Genomic DNA, 12450 nt, shown 5'->3' on the forward strand with positions numbered 1-12450 from the left:
TTAGAAATTCCAATTCCTGCGAGACATGACACCATTTTTCTTTTTCAATTGTATATTTGTTGTGAACCACATAAGTCATAATTTTCAAAAATTATTTCCTGTAAAAAAAAAAATGATTTCAGAAGAGCCACATCCAGCTATCAAAGTTTCTGTTCCTTTCAATTCCATTTATGTAATATTTTGCTTGCTCCTTAGTCCGTACTTCGTGCTATCGTGCTATAAAAAAGGTCAAGTACAATTTTTGAAGGGCAAACTGCTTCAAAAATGGTCAAATTTATAAAATTTAACTTTGAAAAGACCAATCTGACAACCCTGGACAAGAATATGAGAGTGACATCCCTTTGATGTAACCTCGTTTTTAAATATCATTATGATCATTGTAATAATATATGATCATTGTAATAATATATGATCATAGTTGTAATGGTGTGAGAAAGAACTCAGTAATTCCAACATGCAGTCGTTCTTCACCGAAAGAAGTCGGTGAAACGTTACATAAAAAGGGGGAAAATTCGAAAGAAACTGCAAAAAAGAAGAACATTGTCTGCGAAGAGGTGCTGGACTGAAGGAGTAAAGATTGTCTCTTACAATCTGATTTATTATTTGCATTGCATTATGTAGCACAATATTATTTTCTGAGTATTTATTAGATTAATTTATCCCATTTTGGTCAGTTCTTTATTGAAAATACAATGGACACTTCTTTCATAGAAATGTGAATAAACTGCTAAATGTTATTTGTTTTACTGTCCAAAAAAAATTATTTTTTGCGCTATCCAGAAAAATATCGGCTTTCTGAAAATTAATTATCTGATTAAATATATTTCTCATTCCGTGGAATTTCCATGGGTTCTACTAGTTTATATGATAAAGATTTGAAGGTTCTAAAATGTTTCGGCAACAAATCCAAAATTATTATTTAATCAGAATTCATTATTGAGATGAGTATTATTTATTAATTTTGTTTATTGCAGACTATTAGTCTCATCTTTTCTTACTTGATTCACGACGTTTCGGCCAACTGTTCCTCTGCCCTTCATCAGAGTTCCTATCCGTTGCGGTTACCACCTGACGAAGGCCAGAGGAATTGTTGGGCGAAACATCATGAAACAACTAAGAAAAAAATGAGGATAATAGTCTGCAATAAATAAAATTAATAAAACATTACTGTTTTCAAATCCAATGTAAACAAATTCTTGTTGAGGCATTCTCTTAAATAATCAATTTCTGATCAATTACAACTTTCCTTATAAATCACCTCAATGTCTCACCGCCCACCTGTCAAGCTCATTAGTCCTTATCCTCGAGTGGCTTTTAAACCTTCATAAGCAGTAACTCATCAGCAAAAAAAAAAAAAAATGGCCAATTGTAATACTGAAGTTGTTTATGTAAAAAGAAATCATAGCAAAAACTTTGTAAGATTTTTTTTTAGTTTTGATTGGATCAATTTGTCGAAAGTATTTGAATGTGCTTAAACCATTGAAACGTTTTAGTTACAGAACCCTCGTGCATTCAAAGTCTAGTGCTACTAGATCAGGCTGTCTGAAGATACTGGCTTCCTGACTTAAGGTCCTGGATATGACTTTAAACTATATCCAGTGGTGAGGCCTCAGCTTGCAGGTTTTGGGGAGTGTGGAGTCACCCTTTAATTACCATTGCTCCCAGGTCCACTCTGACCTAGAGTGGTAGTACCTGTTAGGGTCCCAACTATGGGTTAAATAGAAATCAACTTGAAAACAACAAATATATTGTATTAAAAAATTTTTCTTCAAAATAACTGGATTCGGCATTAAATAACCCGAAAAGGGTTGATATGCCGTAAAACAAAAACAACCAATCCTGACTTAAAATGCACCAAACATTGATTTTATTGTGTTTTTTACTTTCCTTTTGCAAAATGTAATCATGTTCTGTAAAGCCAAAAAAAAAAAAATTGTTTTCTACAAAACAATCAAACCAAACGCCATGAATAAATATTTGAAGATATAAAGAATTTGAAGCATAAAACGTTTTTTCTAAAATGACTGAATTCCGCATAAAATAACCCAAAAAGGTTGATATGCCGTAAAACAAAACAACCAAATCCATCCATGATGTCTGTTTTGGGTATGACACAAAACTGCATCCAATGGTAAAGTTTGAATTTAGGGAGTCTGAAGTCACTCCTCAGTTATGACTAATTTCTAGTCCACTTCGATCCAAAGTGGTAGTATTTGTTAAAACCCCACATAAGGGTTGAATAGAATTTATCAATTACAAAATATTTTGTTTCTGATATTTCTTTTTTAGATAAGGATTGATAATTGTAAAATTTGGATTATTGCAACTACTGTTCTCATCTTGAGTGATATTTTTACAATGTTTTGGCTATATTTAAAATTAGACCTTCATAAGCATTTAATTATCAGACCCCCCCCCTCCAAAAAAAAATCCCAATTGTAATATTGAAGTTTATGTAAATGAATTCAGCTAAAATTTTGTAAGACTTTTTTTCTTTTTTTTTTTTCAATCAATATGTGGAAAGTATTTGAGTGTACTTAAACCATCTATCATATACGGCATAATCACGTTGACCCACCGGTGGTCGTCAGATCACCGAAGTTAAGCAACAATGAGCCTGGTCAGTACCAGATGAGTGATTAATTTCGGAATTCCAGGTGCTCTATGTAAGAGGACGTTGACACCTCCCTGCAAGAGTTGCAAAAACCTAACGTCATCATCTCCCCTAATGGGGATATACATGCAACTGGGGATCGCTTGTGAATTTCATACTCCCACGGAACTTTCTCCTTTGGAGGAAGTTGGTTAAACCCACATAGGGCTAGTGCCATTTCCAAATCATGTATCATTTGCGTATAATTGTGAAACAGTTATCAGTCCTGGCAGCAGTAGATAATGAATTTTCAAAGTTTGTTTTTAGTCGATGAAAAACTCCCTACCCCTTTCTATTTCTGACGTCAGAAAAATATTTATCATTGAAATGGTGGAAAAAAGCTATAAAAAAAAATTAAAATTAAAGGTTGCAAATCTAAAAATTAAGAAATAATTAGAAGTTAGGTCACATCTTTGAAAACGTTCTTCCTTAAGGTTAATTTGTAGATATTGGAAAACGAAATGATGTTATGGAATATTTTATTAAATAATTAACATCTTTTTATTTTTTTATTTTTTATTTTTTTATTTTTTATTTTTTTTTAATTTTTTCCGGAGGCTTTCGGCGTAAGACAACTTTTTAACTCACCAGAAAAATGAAGAAAAAAAAAGGTTTTTGAAAAAGGTGTATTACACTGAAAGTCTCAGAAAACAAAATGATTTTTTTTTTTTTTTTTTTTTTTTTTTATTCATTGGACTACTGTTCTCATCTTGAGTGTGATTTTCACAACATTTCGGTCGATGTAATCTCCGACCTTCTTCAGGTGTGCCTTGTTGAACATGGGAATTTGAACGAAATTTCGAAAGGAACCCTTTATTTGCTTCATTTTATTCAGAAACATCCAAATGATTTTAGTAATTTAATGAAATATTCTTATGACATTATTTGGTTTTTAATATTTTCAACCTTAAAAATTAATTATTAAAATAGTTTTGTATTTGTTTGAGTGAAAGTTAACGACTTGAATAGAGAAATGTCTCTTGTATTGTTGATAATCTATTCACCATAACACTAGAAAAGACATGACACAAATATGTTTGGTTTAGTGGTGCCAAGGGTGGCAGTACTGCCATAGCTACTGAAACTGTACTCGTGCTGTTTGTTAATGAGGACAGGATATAGCATATGAAATCGCATGATTGAAGCAAAAAGATATATAATGCAATGTATGTAATATATATATATATATATATATATATATATATATATATATATATATATATATATATATATATATCTTAGTGAAGTTAAAAGAAGAAAAATTGTTTTACTTTGAATTATGATATGACCAGGAACAGTCTTGAGTAATTCGCAATTGTATTCTGAGTCCTTCAACCTCCGGAAGAGTGTCACTTACAACTGAATTTTACCAAGTACTTTATCCATTTGGCCGCAGGTTTTTTTTTTTTTGTTTTGTTTGTTTGTTTTTTGTTTTTTACAAATTATCTCGTTGCTTTTCTCTTTAATTGCAAATCTCATACGAAAAAAAGAAGAAAAAGTCTTTAAATTAAATTTAGTCTTGAATCAAAATAGAATCTTTCTCGTTGATGAACCACAGCCTTTTGAACCCTGTTTGAGTTTGTTTTGATCATTTTTGGCAAACTTTGCCTTCGTCGTCGTCCCAGTTGCCAATTTGAACCTTCATTTTGCCATTTCTGAATCTGGTGAGGTTTTCGGTTACTTTTGCCGAGAGACCCTTGATCATTTCTGGCTCGTTTGATTCAAATTTTGGCAGAAAGGAGACACGAACGAGATAGATATGTAGTGCACATACTAAGGGGCATCATCATACTCTACCCCTACCCCCCAATTTTTTTTTGTTCTGGTTTGTGTTTCCTTTTCCCATCCACCTCTTCCTGCAGGGTAAGCGCGTTCTGGCAAACATTGATCACAAAGTTTCCAAATGTTCCTGGACGCATTTAGCTGCAAATTAGGCACCTGTGTGTGTGTGTGTGTGTGTGTGTGTGTGTGTGTGTGTGTGTGTGTGTGTGTGTGTGTGTACACACACACGTCACGCACGCACACACTTTTTTTAAAATAGTATACAAACAGTTGCCAAACTATAATAAACAGTTGAAGCCAAAAGAAAAGTGAAAACAAAGTAAATATTCGTAAACAAAAGTCAAGTTGAAAACTTTTGAATTGACAGCTTAAAAGTTTCAAACTCTGAACTTTCCACCCACACAGTAAATATTGCTGTGTCAGAGATAAATTCTATAAATGCACATCACAATATTTTTTTTTATTTACTATTTTCCTTTTCTCTGCTTCCCTGACTGTACTACCATGCAGAAATTTAAATATGTGAACAGACATCTCGCTGCTCAACTCCCTACATAGAGCCTCTGTAGACATGGTTTCAAATAGTAGCCTCTTGCTTTCGAGTAGTAATATACCTTGTTTGGAGGGTGATTAAGAGTACAAAAAAAAAATATATATATATATACACATCTCAAATATTAATGGAAATAAAAGTTTTTAAAAGTTCAGTAATTTTTCAAAACCTATTAATCTCTATCTACTGATGGCATTCTGTGTGTGTGTGTGTGTGTGTGTGTGTGTGTGTGTGTGTGTGTGTGTGTGTGTTCGTTCTTTTTGAACTCCAAAATAAATCGGCCGATATTTTTTTTAAATCTCACACAAATGTACTTTATGTATCTGGGAGTGTTCTTAGATATGTTTTTTTATCTGAATACCTCTGATAAGTATCAATATTCAGAAAAATCTGATTAAAGAAGAAACACTCCAATTTTGACCAATGTTAACACCCTTATACAACCTAACATCACAAGTGTATACGAGAAGTTTTATCACTGCATAAGTAGAAGGGCCTGACATAAAATTAATAATAGGTTCTTTGATAAGACAAGTGTGTTAGAAATGAATGTTTCTGTTTAGAGCACAATTGGACCATAATACTTGACTATTGTATTTTAAACTTTAATTCAAGCTATTATATAAAAATACTTTTATAAAATTAACAGAAGGTTCTCTAGGGTGCAATGCAGGTTACAATGTATTGTGGATTAAGTCATTGCAAAGAAGCATGTGAAGCTTCCATCAAATGCACCGCGGTGGGCCCTTGACTAGAGCAGACACTTAATTGATTTGATTGAAAAATGGGTGATTTTACTGCTTTCAATGACAATGAAATGATTGGAAGTGTGGAATATTAATCGATCTTCATTCAATCCCGGGCAACGTTGAATCTCCCTGCAGGTCTCAAGTTAAATATGTTTATATATTTCTATGTATCAGGTTCACTCCTAAATGAATTGATGAATTTTGGAATTCAGCTGTTAGGCATAAGAGTGGATAATGTGGACTATATTTAATTTAATTTATACAAAAGAGGTAAAAATAAGTGAAAGTTTTTTGTGAAAATTTTAAATATTTCCAATTGTTATTAAATTTTATCGGACGTCAGTTAATATTCACCAAATTTCAGTTTCTTTGAAATTATTTTAAGTGGTTTTTAGGGGCACAATGTGGCCCCAACCTGTCAAAGCAAATAAACACGGACAAATGGAGTAGGGGCGACGAGCATTTATTTAACACGTGCATATATTTCGAAAGTTATTTTTACACCGTTTCCGATAGGGAAGTTAACTCTCTGTTGTGGAGTGTTCAAAGGACGTAATTGGGTAAAGTTAACACTCCTATTTTGAAAATTCAAATATTTCAGATTTACATTTATATTGAATTTGTCTTGAAGACTCTTTATGCTTAAGCCTTAAATTTTCAATATTTTCTAGAATCAAAATTATGTAATGGATTTTTATCAGAATTGGAACAAGGATTCAAGACAAAAGGTTTAGTATTAGGAACAAAAAGGTGTTACAGACGTTATCTCTTAGTTATTTATGAATGTAAGAATTAAAAAACAAAACTTGAAAATATTAAGAATGAGAAAAATAATTATAGTCTAAAATTATAACATTTTCTTGAACTACAAACAAACAGACATTATGTCAAATAATGGACTAAAAAAATTGTCAAATAATGGAGCAAAAAAAATTCTGTCAAATAATGGAGCAAAAAAATTATGTCAAATAATGGACCAAAAAAATTATGTCAAATAATGGAGCAAAAAAAATCATGTCAAATAATGGAGCAAAAAAAATTATGTCAAATAATGGAGCAAAAAAAATTATGTCAAATAATGGAGCAAAAAAAATTATGTCAAATAATGGACCAAAAAAATTATGTCAAATAATGGACCAAAAAAATTATGTCAAATAATGGACCAAAAAAATTATGTCAAATAATGGAGCAAAAAAAATTATGTCAAATAATGGAGCAAAAAAAATTATGTCAAATAATGGACCAAAAAAATTATGTCAAATAATGGAGCAAAAAAAATCATGTCAAATAATGGAGCAAAAAAAATTATGTCAAATAATGGAGCAAAAAAAATTATGTCAAATAATGGAGCAAAAAAAATTATGTCTAATAATGGACCAAAAAAATTATGTCAAATAATGGACCAAAAAAATTATGTCAAATAATGGACCAAAAAAATTATGTCAAATAATGGACCAAAAAATTATGTCAAATAATGGAGCAAAAAAATCATGTCAAATAATGGAGCAAAAAAATTATGTCAAATAATGGAGCAAAAAAAAATTATGTCAAATAATGGATCAAAAAAATTATGTCAAATAATGGACCAAAAAAATTATGTCAAATAATGGAGCAAAAAAAATCATGTCAAATAATGGAGCAAAAAAAATTATGTCAAATAATGGAGCAAAAAAAATTATGTCAAATAATGGAGCAAAAAAAATTATGTCAAATAATGGACCAAAAAAATTATGTCAAATAATGGACCAAAAAAATTATGTCAAATAATGGACCAAAAAAATTATGTCAAATAATGGACCAAAAAATTATGTCAAATAATGGAGCAAAAAAATCATGTCAAATAATGGAGCAAAAAAATTATGTCAAATAATGGAGCAAAAAAAAATTATGTCAAATAATGGATCAAAAAAATTATGTCAAATAATGGATCAAAAAAATCATGTCAAATAATGGAGCAAAAAAAATATGTCAAATAATGGAGCAAAAAAAATATGTCAAATAATGGAGCAAAAAAATTATGTCAAATAATGGAGCAAAAAAAATCATGTCAAATAATGGAGCAAAAAAAAATGAAGCCAAATTAAACAAAAAGTTAAATGCAATTTTTGAAGTTCAAACTAAAAAAAAAATGGTCTTTAAAAGACCAATCTGGCAATTTTCTATATAAATGTGACTTAAAATATAAATGATGTGAAAACTGAGGAAAAGGTGCCTAACATGAAAATTTCAATAATTTGTAAAAATCGATTTTGAAAATCTTTTATTTCATATTCTCAGAAATAAACTAAAACAGAGATACAAGAGCAGAGCGCAGGATTGGTCAAATTATTGCATTTTTGTGGACGGTTCTTTTATTGGATTTTTAGCCAATAAAAATAGCTGCTTACGGGTTAAATTTTTTAAAAATTGGAACTTGGCAGTGACAATTGCTCAAACAGTAACAACTAAGGCTGGAGCACTAAATGTTTTGGTTTCAATTCTAGCTGATGGCATCCAAGTCATATATTTTTTTTTTTACTTTTTTCTTTTGAAATTACTAATATATATTGGGTACAATATAATAATCTATAGAGAATTGGCGCTATAATAAATACAAAATCTGCATAAATTATAACATTTAAGCACATTTTACAATGATGCTGAGAGCTTCTATAAAACCATAAATCGATAAATGATCAATTGATTAAATTTTCTTCGACTAATATGAGGAGAAAAAGAAGGTAAATGTTCAAGATAAATAACTACAAAATATCTCGCGATGACAATCACAAAAATTGAAAGCACACAATAAAGACCATATGACAATCTTCATGGGGATGCACTTTGAAAAAACTGGAGACACAGACAGACATAGTGAGTTTTATGAATTAGTTTTGATTTTATTAGTTTATTCCAAAAAATAAAAATATGAAAAAAAAAAAAAAAAATGTAGATTTTAACTAAAATTGTCTTGCATATAAATATGTATACTGTTATATAAAAGGTACCTTGTGTGTTTGTGTGAGAGTTGCTTTTTCATAGGCGCAGCCGTTTTCGGAACCTATCTTTTGTAGATTTCACACAAGGCTAATTTATATGTCTGGTAGTGTTCTTAGATATGTTTTGTACTGAAATTCATCTGATAAGTATCGAAAATCGAAAAACTCCGATTTTAAAAATAGCTTTCCTCTCTTCTAGATAAAAAAAAAAAAGATGAATTTTTACAGTGGAATATTTTATGTTACGCCGGCCAAGGAAGATAATAAAATCGTTGCAAATTATTTTTTTTATTTTTATTTTTTTTCAATAAAAGATTTATTATGTAATCTGGAGATATGGTTTTGTTTTAAAGCATTTCAACTAAGATCGAATGATCCCCTGTTCAAACCCGGGTGTACCTCACCATTTTATTTTAATTTTTTCTTATTAATGAATTCAATTTACGATAAAAGAAGAGGTACCATTTAAAATCACTGCAAATCATTTCTACGTTTGCATATTGTAAAACCATACATTAATCAGAGGTGACTTTTCCAGGGCATTTATCGTCGAGCCTAAATATCAGCTGACGTGATATTGTAAACAAACACAAGCAGAACTTGATGAACGACATTATCATTATTTTATTTATTTATTTATTTTTTATTTTATTTTATTTTTATTTTTTTTTTGCGAATTAGTTCACCGGCCAAATTATTCCTCGAAATATGTAATAATTAATAGAAGATTAATATAATACATACACATTCTGCATGAATTAAAATATCATGTTTAATCGTATCAGGCGGTCAACTAGTATATATATGTGTGTGTGTGTGTGTATATATATATATATATATATATATATATATATATATATATGCCATCCACATACAGTATTGTTTCGCTGTTTCACAGCTCATCAGTGTGGCTAGACAGGCAACTGCCTCAAGCCAGGATCGAAACCTGACCACCGAAATGACAGTCAAGGCTTCTCACCATTGTGCTATACGGTTCCTGCTGTGTGGATAATGAATTAACGATGTTTTGACATCGTTCAAATGCCTCCGCTCGATATATATTATCACTTGATGTTGCCTGGGAATCAATAAGGATCAATGAATGTTTCACACTCCCATATTTTTATTGTCATTGAAATTGATGAAATCGCCTGTTTTTCAATCAAATCGATTGTTTGTCTGCTCTAGTTGGGGACCGATCTCAGTGCACTGGGAGAAAGCTTCACATGCTTCCCCACAATGACTTGGTTTACAATATAGTCTACATTGCACTGTAGAGAACCTACTTGTTGGTTTTTATAAAATTATTTTTTTTATAATGGCTTGAATTAAAATTTAAAATGAAAAAGACAACACACTCGTGTCATATAAAAGAACCTACTGTTGATTTTTTATGCCTGGCCTTTCTGCTTGTGTGGTAATAAAACTTCTTAAAAGCACTTGTGATGTCAGGCTGTATAAGGATGTTAACTTTGGTTAAAATCTTCCTGTTCCTTTGTTCATCAGATTTTTTCGATTATCAATACTTATCAAAGATATTCCAATATAGAACCTATCTAAGAACACTGCCAGATACATAAAGTACATTTGCGTGAAATTTCATAAAAATCGGTGCCGCCGTTTTGGAGTCCATAGGGAACAAACTCACAGATAAAAATTTCCTTTTTTATAATAGTAGAAATATAATTTGCATGCAAAGCTTGTTATGAGAATGTGCATTTCTGTTCTGCATAGACATGACTATAGAACAGCAAATGCACCAGTAAACATGCAACACATTTTTTTTTAAATCATAATGATGATAACCTTGAGTTATCTTTAGCAAAGAGTTTGCAAGTGTTTCTTTGCAAAGGCAGAAGAAAATCTCAGCCATTTTTTTTTCTTTTTTTTTTCTCTCATTTTGTTTTAACTTGCTGATGATTGGCTTAATTTCTCAATATTGGGCAATTGGTGCGATAAAGTTACACCAGCCAAACCAACCAGAGAGCAATCCTAACTGCCATGACCTCTGACCGTTCACATGTTTTTATTTTTTATTTTTTTTTTTTAACAAAATCCACACTTTTTTCTTTCATCTTTTTTTGTTTTTCTGTAACTTCAATTGAATTAAAAACTTTTACTATTTTTTTTTCTTGTCAAATACAATTTATTTTAAATGTTCAAATTATCTGATAATGCGGATTCTCAAAGAAGCAAATTTGAAGAAATTTAAATGGAACAAGAAAAATCAGAAAATATTCTTTTTAAATGTGGAAGTTAGAAAAATGCTGGATTTTCTTTTATGGAAATCACTCCAGACAAGGCATAAAGCCATTTGATGTAAGAAGCTAAAAAAACAAAAAAAAAAAACTAGCCAACGATAATTGATAGACTTGGATAACAGCAATTCTTTCCCCTTTCTCAAAAACATCGTTCATAGATTGTGAGGATTATAGGATGAAATAAGGGAATTTGTTGAAAGAATTCTGAACATTCATTTTTTTATGCATTTATGAATTTTATATGTCAATATAATTGTCACATTGAAATTTTTTATTATTAATCATATATTTAATTAAATATGCAACAAAAAAAAATTCTAAAAATAAATAACATAAAATATAAATTTAAAGCATTTTTCTTGGAAATATTAATGACAAAATAAGATCTTGCAGAAAGAAGATTTCAAGTCAACTATTTAAATTTTTTCTAATAATTACAGGGTTGAATGATAAAATTGCCGCCCTAAACAAAGCAACACTACGGTTTATTTTTTTTAAATTTTATTGAAAAAAGTCAATTCAGGTAACTAACATAACATGCAGGAGAGTGCATATTCCTTTAACATGAACTTGTAGCTAACACCTGCTTTTGTAAATACGTGTTAGCTGTTTCAATCCTACCCAAAGCATGTCAGAATATGAGTTAGCCAAAACGTGGTGAGATGACCACAACTATGGAAGGCAGTAATTACTGAGGATACAATTAAGGGAACCAGATAATAGATAACATTTTAGAACAGTTGATAATAATTGGAAATTTTTTCTTTCCTCCAGGCTCCTAATTCGAAAGAATCTATGCCATTTTTGAAATGACATTTTTCTTGTTGATTGCGGTATGTTGTTGGTCCTGTGCCAGTCTAGGAGATCCACCCTCCCAGGCTTTCCTGTCTCTCTTTGAAAAGGGTTAGTTTATTGCTAATTTCCTGAGGTGTCTCTGCTGGGGTATACTGACAAGTTTGCCCAGGCATTTTTTGCAGGAGAGAATAGTCCTTCTCAAGGGTGCTGGTTCTTTATGCTAATTTTCTGACCCTTGTGTCACATCTTCCTACTATGGAAGGGAAATAAATACCTTCTGGCTTCATGAAGCACCACAATCTCAATCCCAACTTTTATTATTGTTATTAGGAGGAAGAGGTGGTTATTATCATGTCGATGATGATGATGATGTGGTCAAATAGTTGTGTTGAATGATAGATGTCAGCAAAATGGCTGTTACTGGTTGTGTCACCATAGCAACATCACAACACCAGGCTTTTTTAAGGATTGCCACTGCTGACCATTGTCGTTATCAGCACAAGAACTAGTTCCCTAACAGGTCAAAGCTCAAAGTGAAATCCAACTCTGCCTTTCCTTTCTTGGGAGTCACCACTTATCAAGGCCCAAAAGCCACTCGAGGATAAGATTTAATGAATGTAAGGTGGTAGTGCAATAATCGCTAATGTTGTAAATTGGGTAGAATTTGATTTTTTATGGG

The 12450-nt window shown here is 31.0% G+C and overlaps 1 protein-coding gene across 2 annotated transcripts in view; it reads left to right on the forward strand.

Annotated features, from left to right (window-relative positions):
* LOC145248357 (uncharacterized) overlaps positions 1-12450 on the forward strand; it is a 264510-nt gene that overhangs the window by 231342 nt on the left and 20718 nt on the right. The gene's annotated exons all lie outside the window — the stretch shown is intronic.

This window comes from Euprymna scolopes, chromosome 26 (genome assembly GCF_053919585.1).
Source record: "Euprymna scolopes isolate OS-2025 chromosome 26, ASM5391958v1, whole genome shotgun sequence".
Classification (NCBI taxonomy): domain Eukaryota; kingdom Metazoa; phylum Mollusca; class Cephalopoda; order Sepiida; family Sepiolidae; genus Euprymna; species Euprymna scolopes.